This window comes from Bemisia tabaci, chromosome 9, assembly GCF_918797505.1.
Source record: "Bemisia tabaci chromosome 9, PGI_BMITA_v3".
NCBI classification, from domain to species: Eukaryota; Metazoa; Arthropoda; class Insecta; order Hemiptera; family Aleyrodidae; genus Bemisia; species Bemisia tabaci.
Genome location: NC_092801.1, coordinates 35,120,568 through 35,134,234, shown reverse-complemented (window position 1 = coordinate 35,134,234; position 13,667 = coordinate 35,120,568). Strand labels below are relative to the sequence as shown.

At 40.6% G+C, this 13,667-nt stretch overlaps 1 protein-coding gene across 2 annotated transcripts in view; it reads left to right on the top strand.

Moving 5' to 3' along the window:
- The first annotated feature begins 7,126 nt into the window (after positions 1–7,126).
- Positions 7,127–13,667, top strand: part of osy (ABC transporter oskyddad) — a 118,882-nt gene continuing 112,341 nt past the window's right edge. The window contains exon 1 of one of the 2 annotated variants that reach the window (XM_019050063.2): positions 7,127–7,423. The gene's annotated coding sequence lies outside the window, so the exon portion shown is untranslated. The remainder of the gene's footprint in view (positions 7,424–13,667) is intronic. The other variant, XM_019050064.2, reaches the window with a different exon arrangement.

The window sequence follows — 13,667 nt, the reverse complement described above, 5'->3', positions numbered from 1 at the left end:
CTCTAGGTAAGTCGCGCCGTTCCAGGCCAAATTGCGTGTTTGGTTTCTCTCTTAACTCGACTAATTAAAGGTGCTGCCTCTTGTATCACTGAAAGACGACAAAAGTAGAAATTACTATACTCTCAGAAAATTAGAGCTTTTGTCGCCTTTTCTCGTTTGTAATTTTTTTTTCTAAATCCGAATTTTTTTTATATCTACATTTAAAAAATTGCAAAATTTGCCGTCCCCTATAGATTTGCTGTAATGGGCCCATGTGGCCATCCCCCGAATCCAGCCCTGTTTTCCATTTGAGGGGCTTGGAGGATAAGACGCACAAAAGCAGTTTTTGTAAGAATTGAGATATGAATGATTACAAGTAAAACTAGTCTTAGTGTATATTATTCTGTGAAAAATTCGCTCCCAAATTCCTATTTTTAAGCATCAAATGTTAGTTTGAACTTTTTTTCCACCATAGGGATCCATTTAATTTCGAACACGTGTATTTCTCGAAATAGCGAAAACTGCACTTATGTGCCTTGTCCTCCAAGCCCTTCCTTTGATCTGCCTTCATAATTATCGTTAAAATCTCGTTTGGGAATTGATTTTCGAACTCCTCCACTGAAAAAGAAAAAACTGCGGATGTGGAAGCCGTAGTTACGGGCTATATAGCACCACCGTCCGTTGCAGGCTCAGAGGCCGAAAGTTACAGGTGGAGTAGACATTGCTCCCTCCGGCCTCTGCACCCGGAGCAGTCAGCTTAGTACCCAGAACTCCTAGCCTCTGAGCTCGCAACGGACAGTAGTGCTATATAGCCCGTAACTACACGGAGAAAAAAACCTCGTGCGTGGGACCCGAAGTTTAGGTCATATGGATCTCTGACGTTTTCAGATTGAGCATCTGAATACTTTAGGTCTAGCTGTCGAGGTTCGGATCACACATCTGAAACTTCAGTTCTTACATCTGAAGTACTTCAGATGTGAGAACCGAAGTTTTTCGGATGTGGAACCGAAGTTTTTCGGATGTGAAAACCGAAGTACTTCAGATGTAAGAACTGAAGTTTGAGATGTGTGATCCAAACCTCAGCAGCTGGACCTTAAGTGTTCGAATGCTCAATCCGAAAACTTCAGAGATCCATATGACTTAAACTTTGGGTCCCACGCACGAAGTTTTTTTCTCCGTGTACGGGTTTCACGCCGGAGTTTTTTTTTCCAGTGTCGTTGTGTGAATCATGGTTAAATTCATACATTTACTTATGGTTTAGACCTTGTCAAGGTCGTGAGTAGTGACCCATCAATGCCTGTGACCGAATGACGTCATCTTATAACATTTTGGGTTGCCGTGGCAACCTTGATGGAAGTATGACGCGAGATGACCTGCGTCGGAGGAAGAGAGATTTGGGGGGTCGGGCTGCGTTCTGACCCTGAGGATACTGGATTGCGACGACATGATACCATCATGACACACCACACACAATCCACAAAACAAAATCCCTGAATGAAATCGATTAAGACGTAGGTACGCTCGTACGTGGCAGTCTCGATCGGATCGACGACCATCTCCAAAGCTGGGATCCACACCAACCGCCTTGCTTGTGTTTCATTGGACACTCGAAAAAAAACTACATTGGATCTAGAGTCCAAACTCTTAAAAACATCGACAAGGAAAAATACTCGTGATTCAATCAGATTTACACTTAAATCAAGAACCAAGCCTCTTAATATGAGCGGATTTCCTTTTGATTTAACCTTAAATCTGATTGAATCAAGCAGGGTCCTTTTTCTTGTCAATGTTTTCAAGCGTCTGGACTCTGCATCCAATGTGTTTTTTTTTTCCAGTGGAGAGTGGAAGTTCAAAACGACCCAAGTGCTATCACACTCAGCAATTTTCACTAGCATTGATCAAAAGTCAGATGGAGAGAAAATGGAGTGATCCTATTTGTTGAGACGGGAGGTTGTCATAGACTAGGGGGAAAGTGATGACTATTGAATCTCTCCTGGATTGCCGATAGTTAGTCTATTACTTACCTCCTTTGTCCATTGCAACCAGGCCCGCCACATCCCACCTCGGGCCCTGCTACCAGTTTTAAGGTCCGGGCCTCAAGCACGGAGGGGGGAAGGGGTCTAAGGGGCATCCCCCGAGAAATTTTAGAATTTATACGACTAATCGGACGCATTTTGAAGTTTCCATAAAGAATTTTTCCATCAATTTCTACGCAATAATTATGATTTTTTTTCTACTTTCAGCACGAAATACTTGCGAATTGTTGCATTCGAAACATCTGGAAAATTTTTATTTATTTATTTTTTTTTTTGGGGGGGGGGCATATGATACTATTTTCAGTTCTAAGAGGGCCATAGGCCCCCCTGGACTCCCCCTTAGTTTGTCTATGGCAAAGGAGTTGAGCCATGAGCCATTGAAGTCGAGGATGCCCAGACTGGAGACTCTTAGCATCTGACGACGGAAGAAAATGAAACGCAGTTACTAAAAATATCCCTCTGTACTGAAAATCTTGAAAATAGATAGAAATTTTCCAAGAAGTATACTTCTTTGAAAATTTAAGAAGAATTCTACAGTGCCCCAGCGTGTTTCTGAAAATCTATTCACCTTTTGCGAAATTTGTAGGGTAAATTTTTCACTTTTTCTTACGAAACAAGGGTTGCATGTGAATCCGTAGTGGTTTTTCACGGGTAACACGGGTCCCGGTACCGGCAGGGACCCGGTATCCCCGCCTTGTGGCGGGCCTGCCTTCATGCACGCTGGGCTTGTCGATTTCCTTTGACATTTTTGCAGTGGTGAATGCATAGCTGAAGTGCGCTCCAGCTAGAATTGTATTTAGCAAATGGGTGGTTTTTCTACGAGGATTAAAAATAAACGAGTGGTACGGAATAAAACAAAAGAATATGAAGTATGCAAAACGATCATCCGGGTTTCGGAACTTGGCTGTTTTGAAAACGCCTTCAAATGCGGCGTGATACCTCACGCATTCCGGAGAGTTCAAATAGTTGTATCATTGCGCCGTATGAATGTGACGGAAGATTTAAATGGAGATAGCCTCCATGCACGCTGGGCTTGTCGATTTCCTTTGATATTTTTGCAGTGGTGAATGCATAGCTGAAGTGCGCTCCAGTTAGAATTGTATTTAGCAAATGGGTGGTTTTTCTACGAGGATTAAAAATAAACGAGTGGTACGGAATATAACAAAAGAATATGAACTATGCAAAACGATCATCCGGGTATCGGAACTTGGCAGTTTTGAAAACGCCTTCAAATACGGCGTGATACCTCACGCATTCCGGAGAGTTCAAATAGTTGTATCATTGCGCCGTATGAATGTGACGGAAGATTTAAATGGAAATAGCTTTCATGCAGGCTCGCCACATCCCATCTCGAGTCCTGGTACCAGTTTTAAGTTCCGGGCCCCAAGCACGGAGGGGGGGGGGGGTCCGAGGGGCATCCCCCGAGAAATTTTAGAATTTATGCGACTAATCGGACGCATTTTGAAGCTTCCATAAAGATTTTTTCCATCAATTTCTGCGCAATTATTATGTTTTTTTTTCTACTTTCAGCACAAAATACTTGCGAATTGTTGCATTTAAAACTTCTGGAAATTTTTATTTTTTTTTGGGGGGGGAGGGGGCAGAGACCCAGTATCCCCCCCCCCCCCTTGTGGCGGGCCTGATTGCAACCACCAGATCGCTCCATTTTCTATTGGTCTTCTTTCTCTACAGTTTTGTTTGTCAACTTCAAAAATCAGCCTGATTATTGAAATTGACAAACAAAGCTATAAGCAATGAAGACATAGGGAGTACCAAGCGATCCTCTTAGTTGCAATGGGTGATTCCTGTAGACGAAGGGAGAAAATGATGGACTAACTAAGTGATCACTCGAGGGCTGCCTATTACCAGCCTAGTCAGTCTATTACCTGCCTCCTTTGTCCATTGCAACCATTCGCTGCACCAATAGGATCCTTTCATATCCCTTGTGTCTTCTTTGTCTATAGTTTTGTTTATCGATGTCAATAATCAGCCCGCTGATCTAGATAGTCACGTAAGTATGGCATATGGCTAAAAATGTTTATGAAATTGTTGAATATGACAAAGAAAAACCAGAGAACATTAAAAAAATAAAAACAGGCTGTTCTTTCTCTTGAACATTAAATATGACAAAAAATTTGCAACGTCGCTCTTTGAATTGTGTTCTCAGTATTTAGACCATCGTCATCTAGAGGACGAAAAATAACGTCAAATAATTTATGTCCCTTGCCGATGTTCTTGTAATCTACTACCATGCGATGCGACGCGCCTCACACAAAGCTCGGGCAAGAAAAATAAAAACGCCTTCAATTTTGTGAATATGCAACTCGGACATCTCTGGAACACGAATAGTTGCGTCAGGTCGCTGGCATCGATGTAATACATAATGTGCGTCGGTTGCCTTACTGAATAAAGGTACCTCGTTTTGTTCTTGCGCGTCCCATGATTTTCGTTTTGATCCTTCTCCAGTTTTCCCTTTAATTTTTTCCTGTTGTAGAAAACAGTTTAAAATTTTCTTTAATACAGAAAATTAAAGATCCTGGTTGGCTATACTCCTATCTGCTACTATTCTCCATCCAAGAAAAAATTTGGATCAGGTACATTTTGCAAATAGGAACTGATATTTCCGTTTCTATTAGCTACTCGACGTTTGTCAAATAATATCATCGATTTACTCCTCGATTTCTGGGCCTTGGACGACGATGACATATTTTTGGAGATCGTTCATTTTTTATATCCCTAGAATTCGAAGAGGTCTTTTTTTGTCACCAATTATTGAATTGCATTAATTCTTGGGGGAAAATAAAATCCATTTATGTACGGCTTGAAATTGTTACGAAACAGTCGGACAACCCAAAAGAAAATTGTAAAAAATTTCAAAAAGAAAGAAAAAAAAAAGATTACTTTCTCAAATCACACCTTGCGCATAGCCAGGGCAAGGAATCCGAAAACGCCTTCAATTTCGGAATATGCAACCCTGACATCTTTGGAACACGAATAGTTACATCAAGGCGTTAGCATCGATGATACATGGAGTACGTCGGTTGATGTACTGGATGAAGAAACTACGTTTTCTTACCGTTCTATCCATGATCGTATTGATCCTCCTTCTATCTTCATTTTTTTTTTACTTATTAGTTTCCCTATAGACATACGAGGGGCGCGGAAGACAAAGGGCATGAGTGCAGCTTTTGAAAAAAATTGAAACATTAATGATTTTAAGTAAAACAGGTAAGTCTTTGCATATTCTGCGAAAAATTCGCTCCCAAATTCCAAAATTTAAGCATCAAAAGATCAATTTGAGCTTTCCCTTCGCCTAAAGGATCCAGTTAATTTCGAAACTTCTAAAAGTTATATCTCAAAATAGCAAAAATTCCATTTATGCGCCTTGTCCACTAAGCCCCTCATTTTATCAATGAAATTCTAAACAAATATTGCGGAATATCTTGCATGTTATGCCATTTCAAACCAATTCTTTACTGTTTCCTAACTCAAGGGTTAAACTCACTGAAAAAATGGAATTTTAAAGCATCAAAATGAGAGTTCAAACTCTCTCTCCACCATGAGGATCCATGTAATTGAAGCACTGGGTGCAGGAAGGGCATTTCTTGGTTGCAGTGTCCCAGGATTTCCGTTAAGGTTTCATCCACTATAATTAAAGCAAATGCACGGAATTCGTTAAAATTTTCCTGGATTTTCTATATTATTCACTGGAAAAAACACATTGGATCTAGAGTCCAGACTCTTGAAAACATCGACAAGAAAAAATACTCTTGATTGTGACGTTGATGTGACGTTTCAAATTTTGAAACGTCACATGACGCTTGTGATACTTTGACCGGAGGTTGACTGTACACCTTTGCTCTCCACCTCCTCCAACCCCCCGGAAAAATCTTCCCCCCTTTTTTGAAGGAATTTTATTTAAATCTAACGTAACTTCTACAAGTATTTCCTTGTATCCATCTACATGGTTTAAAACTAAAACCAAACGATTTGCATTAAATTTACAGGGTAACGTTAGATAATACGATGATTATCTAAAAAAAAACAGGAATTGTAAAAATCTTTGCCTTCTCTTTTAGAGATATTAAAAAAGAAGGCAGAAAATTTTGCAATTCCTCACTGGAAGAAAAAACACATTGGATCTAGAGTCCAGACTCTTAAAAACATCGACAAGAAAAAATACTCTTGATTCAATCGGATTTTTGCTTAAATCAAGAGCCAAGCTTGTTAATTGGAGCGGATTCCCTTTTGATTTAAGCAAAAATCTGATTGACCCAAGAGTATTTTTTCTTGTCAATGTTTTCAAGAGTCTGGACTCTAGATCCAATGTGTTTTTTTCCCAGTGTTTTACAATTCTGAAGTACGCATTTCTGCATTTAAGCCCGAGAAACGTGAAAAAAGTTCTACAATTTTAGGTGACTTCCCGATTTTTTCCAAGCATAGTCTCTTGCTGGCAGATAGACGACATCTTCACACGTTTATGCAGCTAACTCAAAACTGTCAAAAATCAAGGTACGCATTTCTGCACACTGGAAAAAAATACATTTGATCTAGAGTCCAGACTCCTAAAAACATCGACAAGAAAATATATACTCTTGATTCAATCAGAGTTAAGCTTAAATCAAGAACCAAGCCTCTCAATTTGAGCGGATCTCCTTTTGATTTAAGCTTAAATCTGATTGAATCAAGAGTCTTTTTTCTTGTCAATGTTTTTAAGAGTCTGGACTCTAGATCCAATGTGGTTTTTAGTGTACACTATTGCATTCTCCCATGATGTCGGACCCTGACCCGAGACCTTGTGGAAAGCACCGATCACGGGTCGTAGATCACGAAAATATATGCCATTCAAATTCTTTTTCCAGTGCACTCTCACCACCGAAATGTATCTTTACAAATAGGTACGCCGGAAATGGTACCCCCTAATTGCAAAACCTATCGTTCTGTTGGTCCAGTCCACCCCCAGATCATCCAGGCACCTCGAATGCACTTGCATCCTGCATCCGACTACTCCACACATCAGACGAAGCGACGCTAGCCCCCCTCCCTCTCCTATGATCGCGGTCAGCACCGCGCGCGGCGCTTTGAGACGCCCAACCTTGGCGTCCGGCGGCTTCGTCAGCACACATGAACACAGTCTTCCTCGCGCTTTCCAAGCATCAGCATCAGCATCCCGTTGCCATAGTAACCGCGTCGCGCACTATCACTCGCGAACCACCCGCACGATTCACCCTATCATGAGTTTCCCGCCCCCGCTACATCGAGTCTGATTAGCCACCCCCGCGTAGTTGATTGGTGTAGGAATTTCCGGTACCGCGATCCTCATCGGATTTCAGTGTTTTTAAGTGTGGATCTCATGTGTTAGTGCTAGTTGTGTGGATTTTCAGCGCCCAAGGAATTCCTTTTTTCAGGTTTGTCACGAATAATATATCTTGAGATTTTGAGAGCACTGGAAAAAAAAAACACATTGGATCTAGAGTCCAGACTCTTGAAAACATTGACAAGAAAAATACTCTTGATTCAATCGGATTTTTGCTTGAATCAAAACAAAATCCGCTTAAATGAAGAGGCTTGGTTCTTGATTTAAGCTAGATTCTGATTGAATCAAGAGTACTTTTTCTTGTCGATGTTTTTAAGAGTCTGGACTCTAGATCCAATGTGTTTTTTCTTCCAGTGAGGAATTGCAAAATTTTCTGCCTTCTTTATTAATATCTCTAAAAAAGAAGGCAAAGATTTTTACAATTCCTGTTTTTTTTTTAGATAATCATCGTATTATCTAACGTTACCCTGTAAATTTAATGCAAATCGTTTGGTTTTAGTTTTAAACCATGCAGATGGATACAAGGAAATACTTGTAGAAGTTACGTTAGATTTAAATAAAATTCCTTCAAAAAAAGGGGGTTGGGAAGATTTTTCCGGGGGGTTGGAGGAGGTGGAGAGCAAAGGTGTACAGTCCGTCAACCTCCGGTCAAAGTATCACAAGCGTCATGTGACGTTTCAAAATTTCCACCTCTATTTTATTTTTTCACAGAGAAATTTTTCAACGAAGCTGTTCTATAATTTCACTGAATTTTCTTTCTGCTAACAATAAACTTCGGTGAAATCTTCAAGCAGATTCAACCGATAATTTCTCTGTAAAAAATGAAATGGCGGCGGAAATTTTGAAACGTCGCATGGCGTTTGTGATACTTTGGCCGGAAGGTGACGAGCCGAAGAATGGAACTTAAATCAAGGTATCCACATTCTGGGAAAACCGTGATGTGCATGGTTGGCCATGCTGCTCTTTGTCAAATTTGAATTAAGGGTTCCTTTTCTGAAAGGCGGGGCGGGGGGGGAGGAGATCTTTTTCGAACTCTACGACTTTCACAGATCACGAGGATATCAGCGATTCTTAAATTGAAAAAATTAAATGGAAAGATCCGAATTTTAAATTGAAATGAAGGATTCAAGTTCAGAATGATCAATTTTGCCAAAATACACCTGATGAAATGAAGAATGACCGTTTTTGACGTCTTAAAGCAGTAAAATGCTCATTTTAAAACCCTTTTGTTACTTATTCCTAATATCAGGAAAATTGTAAGAAAAAATACTAAGAGCTCCAAAGTAGCATGCTTGGGTTATAATGGACATGCGTGTGATTCCAAAAACCCATCAGGATTCATGTCTCTGCGAATAATTCAGAGCCCAAAAGGGCAGCCGCAACCTTTGATTTCGAATGAATAACTTTTCTCGTCCCCAGTTAGGGATTTTATTTTCCTCTTAAAATCAACATTCGTTCACGAGGGCTTAGAAAAAGCATCTGAAACATGGGTTTAACTGGACTGAGTTAAGCAGAAAGGAACCAACCCACATTTTGGAAAAAATTGAGTTATGAGTGGTTTTGAACTCAACCACTGCCCTACTATCTATCGCCAAAAATTCAAAGTTTTTGTTGGAGCAAATTTTGCAGAAATTGAACTTGGAAGTTAATTTTTTACATTGAGTCTTATGCAGGAGCCAAAGTGTAAACCTCTTTTTCTCGGTTCGATCCCGATGTGGCTTGGTTCCTTTCTGTTTAACTCCGTCCAATTCATCATTCACACGTTACTTTGGGAAGGTTGGCTGCCCTTTCGGCCCATTCAATCTCCACCAAGTGACGTCGTCCATCCTTTCTCCATGAGAGTACTCTCCTGACTTTAGCTCGTTGGGCACTTTCATAACAAGGGCTAAACTTTTCTCGGGACAATTTATTATTTTAGAGTTTAATTGACAACAGTGTCCTCATAGCTGGTCCCGTGATCAAGAAAACTGCTCTGTCCTGGTAAAAAGAAAAAAAACGCCGCACAAATACTCGAACGTTGCCAAACTTCCTTCAATAAAATGTTTATTTTTAAGGAGAGCTACGAATATTTTCTCTTGATATTTCAAGATGATTTAGATCTGATGGCGAATAAAATTCTCTGAAAAATTGAAGGGAAAATATTTACAAATTACCGTGGAAATTCTTATCTTATCAAAGGAAACTTAGCGACGCCTGAAGGCTCATATGGCGTTCTTCTTCAGCACGGCAGTGTTGTTCTTGCACGGCGCGGTGTTTCAATAACAGATGAACTTTCTGCTGCGACCTTACGCGGAGTGCCAAAAAACTGGCCCCGCGTTAACCAATAACCTTGCCTCCGGTCTGCGTCGGATCGGACCACATCAAGCGCGCGTCTCCGTTTCTGTAACATCAGATTCGCAAAATCTTTGCTACTAAATCAGTAATCCACCAACTGATTTCAATCACAAAGTCAATGGACCACTAGACACTGTTCACACGGTACGAATTTAAGCATTTCTCTTCCGATTGGAAAAAAAGTAAAGAAAAAAGAGAGAAGAGGGATGGATAAAATCACCATTGGTCACACGAGAACACATCGAAGTGCCTTTATTCGGTACATCAACCGATGCTCGTGATGTATCGTCGATTCCAACGCATTGATGCAACTATTCGTGTTCCAGAGATGTCCGAGTTGCATATTCACAAAATTGAAGGCGTTTTGCATTTTCCTGCCCGAGCTATGCGCAAAGCGCTGCGTAACGTCGATTACAAGAAAGTTGTTAGGGATCGCGAATTATTCGACGTTATTCTTCGTCCTCCAGGCGTCGACCTATCGATGACTAAACTCCGAGAACACATACTTCAACTTGCGACCTTCGAAATTTCAAGTCGTATTCAATTTTTAAGAGAAAAAACAACTCGTTTTTATGTATTGGATTTTTATCTTATTTTTCTATGCTAAGTTCAACTACTTCATCAAAATTTCAAGCCATATATAATAAATTTTATTTTCTAGCAAAAAATCTGTAGGTTTTAATACTCGGCGGCTAAAAATAGATCGCCTGGACTTCGTGAGATGGGAAAAACGAATAATCTACAAAATTTTGTCATCTCCGTCGATGGGAAGGAAAACAATCTTGAGTTACATCGAAAGGATTTTGGCATCGCCTGCAGCTTGATTGTTGAAATTTATGTCGGCACGACAAGAATCAAAAATTTATATATTACATAGCGCAGATAGGGCTATGTCTTGTCTTATCGTGCCGACATAGCCAGTTAAAGTTTCAACAATCCGGCTGCTGAAGGTTCATCATACGGCGCTCTTCCTTAGCATGGTAGTTTGGTACACACGTGTATACTTGGGACCCATTTGGCTATCGAGGCGGGTCCCTAATACATGAATGAAAAGACCGACAGAAACCCATGGGGTAGTCGAAGTGACTTAAGGAAACCCTCAGAGCTCCCATGTAGGTGGCTCCCTTAGGGTTTTCACAGGAAAGTGGGTCAATGCCCAATGGTTTCTCATGGGGACCCGTGCAATATTCCCATGGGAACTTTCTGACAGTGTTGGCTGCCTAAATCTCGATCAGTTGCTGAAAAAAACACCTGCAATTTGCTTACCTTGGATCTCCCTATCTAGTGGTCCATTGTGTGGCATTATCCAACGCCTTGCCTATTAATATCCTCTTACCGCATACAGGTATTGAATAATAAGCGTGACCAGACCGTTTAGCTGTTGTTTTTGCCTTAAGGTTTAAGGCGTGGAAAGAGGAGTGACCGGCTAGTGTAAACAGAACTTTACCGGCACAGCAGCGAGAACAGAGAGAGATTTGCAGGCGATAGCCTAATTAACAGCGTATTTCGTTGTAATGATATGCCGATAGTACCTAAACGACGTCAGTTAAGTGATGAATGGCTGGTGCAACGGCTTATACAATGCGCCGCGGTGCCGAACTTGCGCCACTAACTACTTGTTTACTTTGAAAAAATAGTATATTTTACCAGAAAATTGTCATCGTCGTAAACAATGTGGTTATGTTGTGCACAGTCAGTGCTGTCCTCACTTTAACTATCGTAGAAATATTTTTAATATTTTTGACCATTTTTTTTAAAAATTCTCTGCCTGGTTGCAGAGTTGCCTTCAAATCTTTATAGATTTGCCACCACGAACTTCAAATTGGTTTCCAATACGAATTCCAGACAAGCATTCATCAAAATAAACTTTTTGTGCTGCTGTCGATGTGACAACACTGTTGAAGGGATACTTAATCATCGCCGTAACTTAATATTCCAGTCGTGACTATCAGTGTACAGTATCGCTCCAGTGAGCGGATACAATAGTCGTGCAATATCTTGCACATCGGGATTCTCTCGAATTCAATTTTTATAACGTTTCGATTATAAACTAGTTTCACTTATTCTAACGATGAACCACTATTTCAAACTAATTGTAGAAACAAAATACGTGTCATTAGCTTCCCTATGTAGATAGGTACTTCTAGAGACAAGCTAGAAATAGGAGCTCATTATTCCAAAATGCAGTCCAGACAAAGGCGCATGCTGATATTTTTTGATAAATCCATACTTCATTCATACAGGGTGATCCAAAAGTTTCTCACCACCAATACCCCCGTAAAGACAATTTTGAAAGTCAGCAAAACTGTTTTTCCTCAATTTTCATCCATTTAAAATATCTGTTCTGGTGAGGCAAGCTAGCCGCTGCCTCACTAATAATCGATTGTTTTAACTACTTTTAAATAGAGAAAAAACAGTGTTGCCAATTTTTAAGAATCGTCACTGTCCCTTTTACTTTTGAACAAATTTATACAGAGACTTGAAATTTTGTGAGGCCTCTAGCAGTAGCGGGGTGTACTTTGCGATATATCGATTAATCTTCCATTTAAACCTAATGGAAAAGTATCGATAAACAGGGTGTTTGCAGTGGGTGGGGGGGGGGGGGGCTTTGAGCCCTCGGATAGTGAGTAGGGACAAAATCTGACACTGACTGATGTCACGCTTGATGGGAGTTTTCCCAAATTATTTTGAATGTGAAACTGAATCTAAACTCAACCTTGCCGTGCCAATACTGGAAGATGGAACAGGTTTAAAAACTATTGCAGTGTTAATCAGAACTGATGAGTTAAACCGAAACGGAACTGCGGAGTTAAACAGAATTAAAAATTGAAGGGCAATTCATCATGTCCGATGCACCTAATTTGGGCAATGTCTCATATGGGAACCAAGTGACATCAGTTGTTGCCAATTTTAACCGTGGGATTCATCTGCTTACAAGTCCCTGTGAAATCCCCATGTGGGGGCTGATTGGAGTCTCGTGGGACCGTTTTGACAGGGCGGCTGATATGGAATAATACCGTTCTTACACTCGATGGCCAAAGTGGTAAAAAAAAATTACGTTGACTAATTGTCAAGAGAGAAAATAAAGTAAGACCGGAAGTCTGCAACGTCGAAAACGGAGGTACGCGGTTCCGCACTTTCATATTCGATATATCGACGGTGTAAGTCGGCAATCACATAGCTCGTTTGCGATGTCTGAAAATCTCCGCCTCTATGTTATTTTTTTAAAGGAAAACAAATTGACATCATTTCTTGAAGTTTTTGCAAAATTTTCTTCGCATAGAGAAGAAAAATCACTGCAGTTTTAAAGAATTGCCGATGAGTAGTTTTCCGTTTAAAGAATAAAGTACTATAGGAAGTCTGCGACGTCGCAAATCGAGTTATGTGATTGCCGACTTACACCGTCGATATATAATTGAGGAGCTTTCCGGAAAAAGGGCACATAGCAAAAAATTGCGTGTGAGAGAAATGCATGTTAAGTTTCCATCATTACTTTTTGGCCACCGGTTGTAACTTTCATCGCAGCTTGGACTGCCGATCCAGAACGTAGGCCACAGTCAGTGGCCATAGAGTGTTGATGGAAACTTCAAATTCCTTTTTATTCAAACGCGATTTTTTGCTATGTGCCCTTTTTCTGGAAAGCTCCTCAATTATGTTCTTGAAAAAATTGAATTATTTCAGTAAACTTTGCAATCATTGAATGGGACACGTTCCTCTGTCTAGGAAAGAACGGCATAACCGAGATTTTTTTCCCCCTGAGAGCGTGATTTGTCAGTCCGTCGAGGCGCATGCCGCAAAGGAACAGTGACCCAGTTTGGCGGCGTCTGATCGTAAAAGTCGCTAGCGGCTGACTAGGAAAAAGCGGAGCTATTTTTGCAACGAGGCAAAAATACGGCGGTATGTGCATACATTTTCCCTATTCGAGCTCTGTACTCCGCGGCGACCTTGACGCCTGCGCACAAATTAGGCGTTTTATCGAGAGGTATGCGCATTGCAGAAGC